The following is a 13,124-nucleotide window of genomic DNA, read 5'->3' on the forward strand; positions in this document are numbered from 1 at the left end:
TAGCTGCGGTCCCCGCCTTCCTCTGAGATCACACTCCCGCGCAGGAGGCAAGGCCCAGGATGATTGGGAAGCTCTAACAGATTTCTCCAGTTTAAAACCTGTTCCCCTGAATGTCTTTGTCTAGGGCGCCCGACTCTGGCCAGAGGTAGAGGTCCTCGCCCTTTGGCCCCATACCTGACTAGGGATTCCTGTAAGCTCTTGGGGCCTTGAAAAGAATATTCTTGACTCCACTTTTCTCCTGTTTGGTGCCCAAGGACTTGAGGTCCCTCTGTTAAAACTGAGAACTTTGACTGGCCGGGCGCTGTGGCTCACGCCTATAATCCCAGCACTTTGGGAGGCCGAGGCAGGCGGACCACCTGAGGTCGGGAGTTCGAGACCAGCCTGACCAACATGGAGAAACCCATCTCTACTAAAAATACAAAATTAGCCAGCCGTGGTGGTGCATGCCTGTAGTCCCAGCTACTCGGGAGGCTGAGGCAGGAGAATCACTTGAACCCGGGAGGCTGAGGTTGCGTTGAGCGGAAATTGCGCCATTGCACTCTAGCCTGGGCAACAAGAGCGAAACTCCGTCCCAAAAAAATCAAAGCAAAAAAAAAAAAAAACCTGAGAACTTGGGGTGGGTACACAGAGGTCCCTGTACCCCCCGGAAACCTCTTGATCCCCGCTTCTGCTCTGAGCCCACTTAAAGGCTCTGAGGCTTAGAGGGTAGTTCCTAAGACTGTTAAACTGTTGCCTACTGTCACCCTAGAAGATCCCTTCTACATCTGGGAGGTGCTCGGCCCTTTTACATTGATCCCGCAGACTGTGGGTTGGGTGAAGGACCAGAAGATGAGAGGGAGGGTTTATCCATCGTAGGAGTTACCTGAGTGAAAAGAGTCGAAAGGTGGGGTGAGTCTTCTGGTCTCCGCTGCGACGCTTAATTAAGGAGTACTGGCTTGGATTAGCTTGCCTGTACTGCAGTTGGCAGGGACAGGTGTCTAGGGTAGGTGCCTGTCCCCCCAAAAAGGGAGTTTGTGGGTGAGCTTTCAGAAGTCTAGCTCTAACTCCAAGGCTGCTTCCTCGGTTGATCCACAGGTCTGAACTTAGTCTTCTGCCCTTTTGGGATGTGGGGGAAACAGTTGCTGCCAATGGGAGACCTCCTCTTCTAGGCCCCAGTGCTTGAATCTAGAAGCTCTTGGTGGGCCTGTCTTGGAATACAGGACTCTGAGCTTTCCCAAGGCACCCCAAGCAGCAGGGAGGACACTGTGCAGTGGGATTTGGCTATTTGGTTTTGGCTTTCTCTAGTTCCTGCCCCAGAGACCTAGGTATAACCACCTTCTTAAGCTCTGAGTGAATGAAGGAAAAAAAAAAAAAAAAAAAAAAAAAAAAAAAAAAAAAAAAAAAAAAAAAAAAAAAAAAAAAAAAAAAAAAAAAAAAAAAAAAAAAAAAAAAAAAAAAAAAAATGAAGGAAAATGAGGGCCTGAAGGTGGTTTGGCTTAAAGTATGGGAAGGCTTGGAAAGAGAACCTTCTGGACTTTGGTTCTTTGGTTTGTTTTTTTGTTTTTTTTTTTTTTTTTTTGAGATGGAGTCTTGCTCTGTCGCCTAGGCTGGAGTGCAGTGTTGTGATCTCAGCTCACTGCAACCTCTGCCTCCCGGGTTCAAGTGATTCTCCTGCCTCAGCCTCCTGAGTAGCTGGGACTACAGGCGCCCACCACCACGCCCAGCTAATTTTGTATTTTCAGTAGAGACGGGGTTTCACTATGTTGGCCAGGATGATCTGGAACTCCTGACCTCAGGTGATCTGCCTGCCTTGGCCTCCCAGAGTGCTGGGATTATAGGCATGAGCCACTGCACTTGGCCAGTCGTCTGAACTTTGAACTAGGGTAACACTAAGCTTCAGCCTTTAGGGAGGGTGCTCCCAGGGAAGGCTTTTCAAGTCCCCACCTTTCACTCCACACCACTCAGGGCATATTCCTCTGCTCACCCTCGCAGTGTGAGTGCATCTCCATCCATGTGGGCCAGGCCGGAGTGCATATGGGCAATGCCTGCTGGGAGCTGTACTGCCTGGAGCACGACATCCAGCCCAGTGGCACCATGCCCAGCCACAAGACCCTGGGGAGCAGTGATGACTCCTTCAACACCTTCTTCAGGGAGACCCAGCCTGGCAGGCATATGTCCTGGGCTGTCTGTGGACCTGGAGCCTGCTGTCATAGGTGAGTGGACGGAGGAGTGGGGGCTCCTTCCCCCAGGCCATAGTTTTTGCTAGCGCCAATGTCAGATGGGAGCGCCGCTTAAGGGGAGAATACTTGAGATGGAAGCAGTCCCCAGCCATGAACAGCATTGAAGTCTGAAGTCTATTGCTTTTGTCTAGACTCTGTCCTCAGCAGGGGTCCTGGGGGCTTCCTATATTGACAGGAAGATCATTCGCACAGCTCTGCCGGGAAACTGCCAGATAGGAGTCAGGGATCAGGCCTAGAGCGCAGACTGCAGAAAGGAGCAGATGTAAAAGCAGAAATTTAAAACTTGCTTTTCCCTGTCCTCAGACTCTTGAGGGTGGCCCATTGCATAAGAAGCAGGGAGCCAAGAACATTCATACTGGCCTCCTGCTTAGCCTGAACTGAAATAGGCCCCCACGTAGGATGTGGGCCTATGTGAACTTGGCTGTTGCTGGCTTCCAGAGGCTTTCCTGCTTCCTCCCTTCTGCATCTGGATCTCCTCAGTTTCCTAATCATGACAATTCTACCCCTCCTCCATTTTTTGAAGCTGTTATTTTAGATGTTAAATGGTGGACTGGGTTTCTTCATTAGTCTGTATTCTTTTTTTTTTTTTTCCTCTTTCCATGGTGAAAATTTACATTAGTCTGTATTCTTATCCCGTTCGAAAGTGAAGTGAGATTCTCCTTAACACCACTCTGATTCCTCACCTAGCACAATGAAGTGGCTGTGATCAGAGGGAAAGGACCATTGAAGGTGCCACCTGCTCTCCCCGTCTCAAACCCAGGCAGGACCTGGCCTTAGAAGTGGGTCTCTGATCGGGAGGCTGAGGCAGGAGAATCACTTGAACCCGGGAGACGGAGGCTGTGGTGAGCCAAGATCGCGCGATTGCACTCCAGCCTGGGCAACAAGAGTGAAACACTGTCTCAAAAAAAAAAAAAAGAAAAGAAAAGAAACAGAAGTAGGCCTCTGGGATGCCGTGCATCATCACTCTGTTGAGCAGCTGTACCTGGGGAGGCTTAGCAGCAAAGGTTCTGGTGTCTGGCGTTCCCTTGGAGAATGAACCAGCTTGTTTTACCTTTGTTCTTTCTTCCCCTCAAGATGGGGTAAGAACTGACATTTATAGGCAGCTCTTCCACCCTGAACAGCTGATATCTGGCGTGGAAGATGCTGCCAACAACTATGCCCGTGGCCACTACACTGCGGGGAAGGAGATCATCGATTTGGTGCTAGAGCGAATCCAAAAACTGGTGAGCAGGCCTCTGGCACCTACAGGAGGTCATTGCATCCTTAACCCTCTTCCTGGCTGGGAGGCAACCACAGCCTGTGCTGGTACCTGACATCATTCCTCCGGCCTCTCAGTCCACTCAGCTTCTCCTAGGGGGATATGTGTTTTCTTTGTTTTTTTTTTTTTTTTTTTTGAGACGGAGTCTCGCTCTGTCGCCCAGGCTGGAGTGCAGTGGCGCCATCTCGGCTCACTGCAAGCTCCGCCTCCTGGGTTCACGCCATTCTCCTGCCTCAGCCTCTCCGAGTAGCTGGGACTACAGGCGCCCGCCACCACGCCCGGCTAATTTTTTTTGTATTTTTAGTAGAGACGGGGTTCCACCGTGGTCTCGATCTCCTGACCTCGTGATCCGCCCGCCTCGGCCTCCCAAAGTGCTGGGATTACAAGCGTGAGCCACCGGGCCTGGCCTTGGGATATGTGTTTTCTGTCCTGGGTACAGATCTAGGGTTGGAAGCCTGAATAACCTGCTCTGCCTTGAGTTTGTGGACTCAAGCTTCTGCCCTGGTGCTTCCTCACTTTGCCAGGTCTGTCTGATTCAAGCCTTTTTTGACCTTTGATCCATCTCTACAGCAGCTCAGCTTGTTGTTCTTAGACTCCTATGCAGATCTGTCCAGGTGGGAGGGGCTCCTGTTTAGCACTCAACCATTTCTCCAGGTCACCCTTCCCCTATCCGAGGCGTTGAGAACCACGAGTGAGGCTGCCTGTGAGCCAGGACTTCGGCCCTGTTGCTGTAGAGGGATTGCCTAGACATACTCTCTGCTGCTCAGTAGAGACTGAGGACTTGGAAGTGACCTGAGGAGTAGGATTCTGTGCTCCCTTCCTCAAGAATGAAAATAAAATACCTCCTAGGGTTAGACTTCTTTTATACTGTCACTACCATGTGTCTGGTATAGAGTGATGATTTTCTTACCCAAGAAACAGCTATATCAGAATCACGTGGGGTACTTGTTAAAGCTGCAGGTTCCTGGGTTCCAGTCTGAGGTGAGGCCTCGTAATCTGTGTGTTCAACAGGATGCCACCACCACTCCCACTCCGCTGTAACTAGGGGGCAGGGCAACAAAACAGAGAGGGCCTGGCTCTCTGCCTGCAAATCCTCTGTCCTGCCTCATCCCTACCATTGCATATACACAACACTGCCTTTCCAAGTCATCTTTTCCCTAGGAACTCCAAACCTCTTGTAGGTGATCTTTTTTTTTTTTTTCTTTTTTGAGACAGTTGCTCTGTTGCCTAGGCTGGAGTGCCACTAGTGGTGCAGTCACAGCTCACTGCAACCTCCACCTCCTGGGTTCAAACGGTCCTCCCGCCTCAGCCTCCTGAGTAGCTGGGGACTACAGGTGCACACTGCAACACCCAGATACTTTTTGTATGTTTTTGTAGAGATTGGGTGTTGCCATCCCAGCACTTCGGTATGCCGAAGTGCTGGGATTACAGGCGTGAACCACCACACCTGGACAGGTGATCTTTTTTCACCTCTATGGAGGTGAAGCGAAAGGACACAAGGGAACTTTCTCGAGGTGATGGGAATTTCTGTATCTCTGTTGGTTTGGTTATATAGGTGTCTGCGCATGTCAAATCATTCATTGTACGTCCAAAAGATGCACACACTTAAGTATAAACTATACTTCAAAGTCTTTCTAAAATACAGAAGTGAATCCAAGTGTAGTTAGGTAATAGTAGCTTTCAACACAGAAGTTTCCTCAGGAGAAGAGGGTTGGGACAGGTGACATGCCATCTACATCCTTAATGATGTTATCTTCTACTCCAGACAGACCAGTGCACCAGGCTTCAGGGCTTCCTGATCTTCCATAGTTTTGGGGATGGCACTGGCTTAGGCTTTACCTTCCTGGTGATGGGGTGGCTTTCTGTTGACTATGGCAAGAAGTTCAAGTTGGCATTTGCTATCTACCCAGTCCCCCAAGTGCCCATGACAGTTAAAGAACCCTATAACTCCATCTTGACCACCCACACCACCCTGGAGCACTCAGACTGCCTTCATGGTAGACAGCGAGGCCATCTATGATCTCTGCTGCCACAACCTGTGCCCTACCTAAACCAACCTGAACTGGCTCATCAGCCAGATTGTGTCCTCCATCACTGCTTCCTTGTGTTTTGATGGTGCCCTCAACGTGGACCTCACAGAGTTCCAGACCAATCTGGTGCCCTACCCTCGCATCCACTTTCCCCTGGTGACCTACTCACCCATTATCTCAGCTGGGAAGGTCTACCATGAGCAGCTCTCAGTGGCAGAGATCACCAGTGCCTACTTTGAGCCCTCCAATCAGATGGTCAAGTGTGACCCTCATCACGGCAAATACATGGCCTGCTGCATGCTCTACCATGGAGAAGTGGTGCCCAAGGATGAGAATGCCACCATCACCACCATTAAAACCAAGCGAATATTTGTTTTGCGGACTGGTGTCCCACAGGTTTCAAGGCAAGTGGGGGTAAAGGGCAGTTAGCACATGGCCTGTGTACCTGCTGAGAAGGGAGCTTCCTGCAGAGCAGGTGTGAGGAACAAATGCACAGGATCTCACTGTCACCCAGGCTGGAGTACACTGGCGTCATCTTGGCTCACTGCAGCCTTGACCTCCTGCGCTCAAGCAGTCCTCCTGCCTCAGCCTCCTCAGTAGCTGGGACCACAGGTTTGTGCCACTAACACCCTGCTAACTTTGTATTTTTTGGAGAGGTGGGGCTTCACCATATTGCCCAGGCTGGTCTCAGACTCCTGCGCATGGGTGATCCACCTATGATGGCCTCCCAAAGTGTTACAGGTGTGAGCCACTGTGCCCTGCTAGAGGATGCTTTTAACTAGATAGATCTCAGTTGGTCTAAGAAGCCAGGCCTTTGGACTGTAAGCCAGGGTGGGTTTTACTTGAAAGATTGCCTTGATGAAAGGAAAAGTATCAATTTCATTTTACTTAGCCTGGTAAAAAGGCATTCCCTAGGGCTGCCAGTCACATGGGGAGAATGGCCTCCTCGTCACTTGTGCTAGGGATATAACCACGTGCTGTAGGCTCCTGCTCAGAAGGGAAGGCTTTCAGAAGCCAGAGAGGCCCATTATCCGATGATGGGGAAAGTGCGGATCAGAAGGTCAGAGGCTTCTTGTGTTCTGCGTCTGTGAATGCGTTCTCTTCCTTTTGCAGTAATGAGGAAGGAGCACTCATTTATGCCCCACCCTGTTACCAGTTGACCTTCCCAGGGTGCTGGGCATATGACCTAGTTTGTTTTATGGGTATTGTTCTGGGGTAAGACTCCAGAAAGATTAGAGATGGCAGCTGTGGCATTAGAAAACATATATAGCGGCCGGGCGCAGTGGCTCACGCCTGTAATTCCAGCACTTTGGGAGGCCGAGGCGGGCAGATCACAAGGTCAGGAGATCGAGACCATCCTGGCTAACACGGTGAAACCCCGTCTCTACTAAAAATATAAAAAAAATTAGCCGGGCATGGTGGCCTGCCCCTGTAGTCCCAGCTGCTGGGGGGATTGAGGCAGGAGAATGGCATGAACCCGGGAGGCGGAGCTTGCAGTGAGCCAAGATCGCGCCGCTGCACTCCAGCCTGGGCGACAGAGCGAGACTCTGTCTCAAAAAATAAAAAAATAAAAAAAGAAAACATATATAGCTTTCCTGCCCCGTGACACTGCTGTGGACATGACCACAACAGGAGGAGAGGCAGGGATAATAGCTGCGTGCTAGTGTGGAAGAGTTGTCCTGTAGCTCAGAAATGGAAATGTGGGGTAGGATATATCTGGGAAGCAGACTGTTTCTGCCTCCATATTAGGAAGAGCTTTAGCTGCTTTAAGGGAAGAATAGGCTGCCTTTAGGACATGGTCAGCTTGTTGTCCCTAGAGACTCTAATGAGAAGTTGACTTTTTTTTTTTTTTGAGGATGAGAAACACTAAAATGTATTATATATTCTGGGCTGGGTGCAGTGATTCAGGCCTGTAATCCAGCACTTTGGGAGGCAGAGGTGGGAGGATGGCTTGAGCCCAGGAGTTTGAGACCAGCCTGGGCAATGTGAGACTCCATCTGTACAAAATATTTTTAAAAATTAGCCAGTCGTGCTAGTGTGTGCTTATAGTTCTAGCTTCGCAAAAGGCTGAGGTGGGAGGATCACCTGGGTCCAGGAGGTTTAGGCTGCAGTGAGCTATGATTGCATCCCCCACACCAGCCTCAGCAACAGAGCGAGACCCTGTTTCTTAAAAAATAAAACAACATATTCTGGGTAGACAAATGGTTAAAGTAGGTCTAACTGGAGATCTTCCCTAAGTTTAACACTTTTTAAACTTAGTTTTTTAAGCTACAGGAAAATAGGGATACTAGTTCATTTAACACCCGTATAGCCACTCCCTTGACTTAACATCTAGGTCTGTTTCCTTTATTTTTGCTTTACTGACCCATTTAAACTCACTACTTTTTTGGGGGGGTGGCGGTGGGGGAAGATGGAGTCTTGCTCTGTTGCCCAGAATGGAGTGCAGTGGCTCCATCTTGGCTCACTGCAACCTCCATCTCCAGGGTTCAGACGATTCTCTTGTCTCAGCCTCCCAAGTCACTGGGGTTACAGGCATGCGCCACCATGCGCAGCTAATTTTTTGTATTTTTAGTAGAGATGGGGTTTCGCCATGTTGGCCAGGATGGTCTCAAACTCCTGACCTCAAAGTGATCTGCCCGCCTCGGCCTCCCAAAGTGTTGGGATTACAGGTGTGAGCCACTGTTCCCAGCCCACAAATGTTTTTTATAGTCAGTTTTTTAGTCATGATCTAATCAAGAAGCAGGCATTGTGCTTATTTGTCTCTTAGCATAAGAGTCCACCCTTTTTCTTTTCTTTTTTTTTTTTGAGACGAAGTCTCACTTTTATCCCCCAGGCTGGAGTGCAATGGCGCGATCTCGGTTCACTGCAAGCTCCACCTCCTGGGTTCAAGCGATTCTCCTGCCTTAGCCTCCCGAGTAGCTGGGATTACAGGTGCCTGCCACCAGGCCGGCTAATTTTTTTAATATTTTTAGTAGAGTCGGGGTTTCGCCATGTTGGCCAGGCTGGCCTTGAACTCCTGACCTCAGGTGATCCACCCGCCTCGGCCTGCCAAAGTGCTGGGATTACAAGCGTGAGCCACCGCACCCGGCCCCCTTTTTCTTGACTGACTTTGAAGGCACTAGTCTTGTCTTGCAGAAGCTCCCTTATTCTAGACTTGTTTCCTTGTGGTGGTGATCACCTTCCTCTATCTTTGTTTCTTACAAGTTGACAAATGCGTCTTCCCTAATTGTGGGGATCCCCGTACAGACCCTTCCAGGAAACACAGAACCAGGCGCTTATACTTCTTTGTTTTTTCTTAGGTTGGCATCAACTACCAGTCCCCCCACAGTGGTGCCCGGGGGTGCCATAGCCAAGGCGCAGTGGGCAGTCTGCATGCTAAACAATACCACAGCCATCACGGAGGCCTGGGCCCACCTCAACCAAAAGTTTGACCTGATGTATGCCAAGCGGGCATATGCACTGTTATGTGGACAAGGGCATGGAGGAAGGGGAGCTCTCTGGGCCCGAGAGTACCTGGCTGCCCTGGAGAAGGATTATGAAGTAGGCACAGAATCTTTGGACAGCGAGGATAAGCATGAGGAGTTCTAGCGGTCCTGGCACCTGTAACACCTGGTCTCTCGCACCGTAGTTGTGTGTGTGTCTCATTCCAGTATTCCCTGACCTCCTACAAATACAATGGATGTTGCAAGCGATGTGGAACTCCGTGGAATTCTGCCCAGGCAGTGAGCCATCTTTAAGCTTCTCAGCTTCCTTTAATGTCTTTCTAAGTTAAAGGGCAGGGTGGCCTCTGCTGCTAGGGCCTCCAGCCAGGGCATGTCTAGTGGAGGATTGGCACTGCTTCCCTCCTGTGTGAGCAGACCACCCTGACACGTCTTCGCTGGCTCAGCACCCAGGCTGTAACGCTTCGACTTCACAGGGGTCCCTATGTGTACCCCCTTGTCTCCAGCCCACTTCGAGGAAGAGTAAGCCTTCTAGAGATTCTGATGAAAGCTGCCAGAAGTTTATCTGCCCCCAGCATTCTGGGACAGAAACTGCAGGACTTCAGTGCCACAAGGAATCAAGCACTTCTAACCACTCGTCCCGCCTGATGGCCAAGAGAGGGCAGCAGAGGTCGCCTTCACAGGCCTCTCCGCAGCAGCCATCTTAGACTTGAGGGCTCTGTCCTGATGCCTTACAAACGCAGGGTCCAAGAAATAGGATTCCAAAAAAAAAACAGTGGTCTCCAGCCTGGAACTATGAAGATACGAAACAACTTAACTTTAAGGAACAGGGTCTCGCTGTGTTGCACGCGCTGGAATGTAGTGGTTATTCTCACAGATGTGGTCACAGCATGCTACAGCCGAGGACTCCTGGGCTCAAGCCATCCTCCTGCCTCAGCCTCCCCATGTGGTGGCCTACAGGCACCACCTCATGCCTGGCTATGAAGTAAATCTTAAAAGTGCCTATGAGACTTTTAGGCAAGAAGATCCATATCTCTTACTCTCAACAGAGTTGCTAATGAGGAAATTAGGAACTATTGTTCTAGAGGCATAGCCATATCTGCTCACATGTGGTTTCAGAGATCAGTGTATAAAAGGTTCTGGCAGTAGCTAATGACTAAACAAATGGCCCCTTCTAGAACAGTCCAGGCTCAAGGAGGCTGCTTTTATTATTGTTTTATTATTATTATTTTTTATTTTTTTGGAGACGGAGTCTCGCTCTGTCGCCCAGGCTGGAGTGCAGTGGCACGATCTTAACTCACTGCAACCTCCGCCTTCTGGGTTCAAGCGATTCTCCCGCCTCAGCCTCCCGAGTAGCTGGGACTACAGGCACACACCGCCACGCTTGACTAATTTTTTGTATTTTAGTGGAGACAGGGTTTCACCATGTTGCCCAGGCTGGTCTCCAACTCCTGAGCTCAGGCAATCTGCCCTTCTCACCCTCACAAAGTGCTAGGATTACTGGCGTGAGCCACCACGCGCAGCTATTTTTTTTTTTTTTTTTTTTTGAGACAGAGTCTCACTCTGCCGGGCTGGCATGCAGTGGCGTGATCTCAGCTCGCTGCAACCTCTGCCTTCCAGGTTCAAGCAATTCTTCTGCCTCAGCCTCCTGAATAGCTGGGATTACAGGCATGCGCCACCATGCCTGGCTAATTTTTGTATTTTTAGTAGAGATAGGGTTTCACTATGTTGGCCAGGCTGGTCTCACACCCCTGATCTCAGGTGATCTGCCCACCTCAGCCTCCCAAAGTGCAGGGATCACAGGCATGAGCCACCTCGCCTGGCCAGGCTGCTTTTAAATAATGTGCTTAAAGTCCCCTCAGCCAGAAGAGGTTGCAAGCTTATGTACTCTTAAACCACAGAGAATCTCCACGGAGCCAGGCTCTGTTCCTGGCAAGGCCACTGAGCAGAACCTAACCCAGCCCCTGCCAGAAAGGTGAGGGCCGCCCATACTCTTGGCCTGGAACTACCTACTCTGGTTTTTGGACACTTAATTCTAGCACGTGTTTGCTCTCTTAAGCACCAGTAAGCCTTGGGGCTGCATAAATATCATCTGTGGCCTTGCTTTGGCTTCAGGAAACTGGTTACTAGTGTTAATCTAGAGACTTATTCCCAGCATCTGTGAGCCTTGCTCCTTGATCCCTGGGAGGGTATTCGCCAAAAGGATGGAATCCCAGAGCCTACAGCATAGTGCCCAGGGTCACAGACTGCCCCTACCATGGAACTGCATGCTTAGGTCCAGAGGGGCTGTGGCCTTATGTGCTGGTCGGTGCCCACGTGTTGGGCCCCTTCCTTTATTAGCATCTTCCTCTGTGTTTGCATTTCTGAGCAGAGAGGTCTGACAGTCTTCTGCTTGGCTGTATTCCCCCTTTCCCTCAGTCCCCATAGTCCCCAAAAGACAAGGGCCTCAACCTACTGTGTTCATTTGTCTTAATTCGCTAATAGCGTGGCTCTGACATGGGTGTGTGTCCTTACTTGTGCCCCGTTTCTTTCGTGTAAGCAACACAAGTCTCCCTTGCTATAGCGGTTGATTTTTTCTATTTTACTCCAGAGTCTTTCTCCAAAGCTGTTCCTAGGAGACTGCTAACCTACTGGTTCCTCTAGTACTGGGTAGAGGTGGAATAAGGGCACAGAAGGAAGGGAAAGAGGTTGGAGAAACCTGCTCTATTAAAGTGCCTGTTGCCGGGCGTGGTGGCTCACGCCTGTAATCCCAGCACTTTGGGAGGCCGAGGCGGGTGGATCACCTGAGGTCAGGAGTTCGAGACCAGCCTGGCCAACATGGTGAAACCCCGTCTTTACTAAAAATACAAAACATTAGCCAGGCGTGGTGGTGCATGCCTGTAATCTCAGCTACTCAGGAGGCTGAGGCAAGAGAATCGCTTGAACCCAGGAGGCAGAGGTTGCCGTGAGCCGAGATCGCACCATTGCACTCCACTTGGGCAACAAGAGCAAAATTCCGTCTCCAAAAAATAAATGAATTAATTAATTAAATAAAGTGCCTAATAACGGATCTGGATCTGTTGATGTTTGGCAGGTGCCCCTGGTCTGCTCTGCCGGTATCTTCACCCATAAACCAGTGAGCTGATGTTTTCTTTCCTTCTCTTCCTCTCACTGGGCCCATGAATTCATACATATTAGCAGTTCAATCCATCATGCAGAGAGACCACCTCTCCCCGAGCACATGCCCCAGGCCACAGGAAGGTGAACATCCAGTGAGGGTTGGACTCCTAACCCTGGCACTCATTGTGATGAGATACCAGATAGAATGAGTCAGTTAAAGCTGGGGGTAGCAAGCTTGGTGATTTATTTGGATAACCTAGCAGCTGCCATACCTCTTCTGGCCCCCAGGTACAATGGAAGGTAAGTCACGTTCTCATCTATGACCCATCCCTCTTTTTGTACTTTTGAAATAAACAGGAAGGATTTTTGTTCAGTCTGCCTGACCTTAACTCCCACCTCCCCACCTCCCCACCTCCAAGCCCCAGATAGGGCCCAGTCCCTTGGGAGAGCCTTGCCTGGGTTCCTTTCACACTATGGAACCTCTGATAGGGTGAGGATGGAGAAGAGAAATTCTTGCCTTGGGGTTGTGACCTGAAACTTAGAGACTCTTGGAGTCTTAACAAGCACAGTTGACCCTTGAACAACACAGGAGTTGGGGTGCTGACCCTGTGCAGTCAGAAATCCACGTATAACTTTTGTCTGCCCCAAAATTGAACTAATAACCTACCATTCACTGGAAGCCTTACCAATAATATAAACAACCAATTAACACATTATTAATATATTATATATCACATTCTTATAAGAAAGTAAGCTAGAGAAAAATCATAAGGAAGAGAAAATATATTTACGGTTCATTAAGTGGAAATGGATCATTATAAGGTCTTTTTTTTTTTTTTTTGAGACGGAGTCTCACTCTGTCACCCAGGCTGGAGTGCAGTGGCGCGATCTCGGCTCACTGCAAGCTCTGCCTCCCGGGTTCACGCCGTTCTCCTGCCTCAGCCTCTCCGAGTAGCTGGGACTACAGGCGCCTGCCACCACGCCCGGCTAATTTTTTTCGTATTTTTAGTAGAGATGGGGTTTCACCGTGGTCTCTATCTCCGGACCTCGTGATCCGCCCACCTCAGCCTCCCAGAGT

At 49.9% G+C, this 13,124-nt stretch overlaps 1 pseudogene; it reads left to right on the top strand.

The window, feature by feature from the left end:
* Positions 1 to 1,980: 1,980 nt before the first annotated feature.
* Positions 1,981 to 9,186, top strand: LOC100592649 (annotated as a pseudogene).
* Positions 9,187 to 13,124: the final 3,938 nt, after the last annotated feature.

This window comes from Nomascus leucogenys, chromosome 9, assembly GCF_006542625.1.
Source record: "Nomascus leucogenys isolate Asia chromosome 9, Asia_NLE_v1, whole genome shotgun sequence".
Lineage (NCBI taxonomy): Eukaryota > Metazoa > Chordata > Mammalia > Primates > Hylobatidae > Nomascus > Nomascus leucogenys.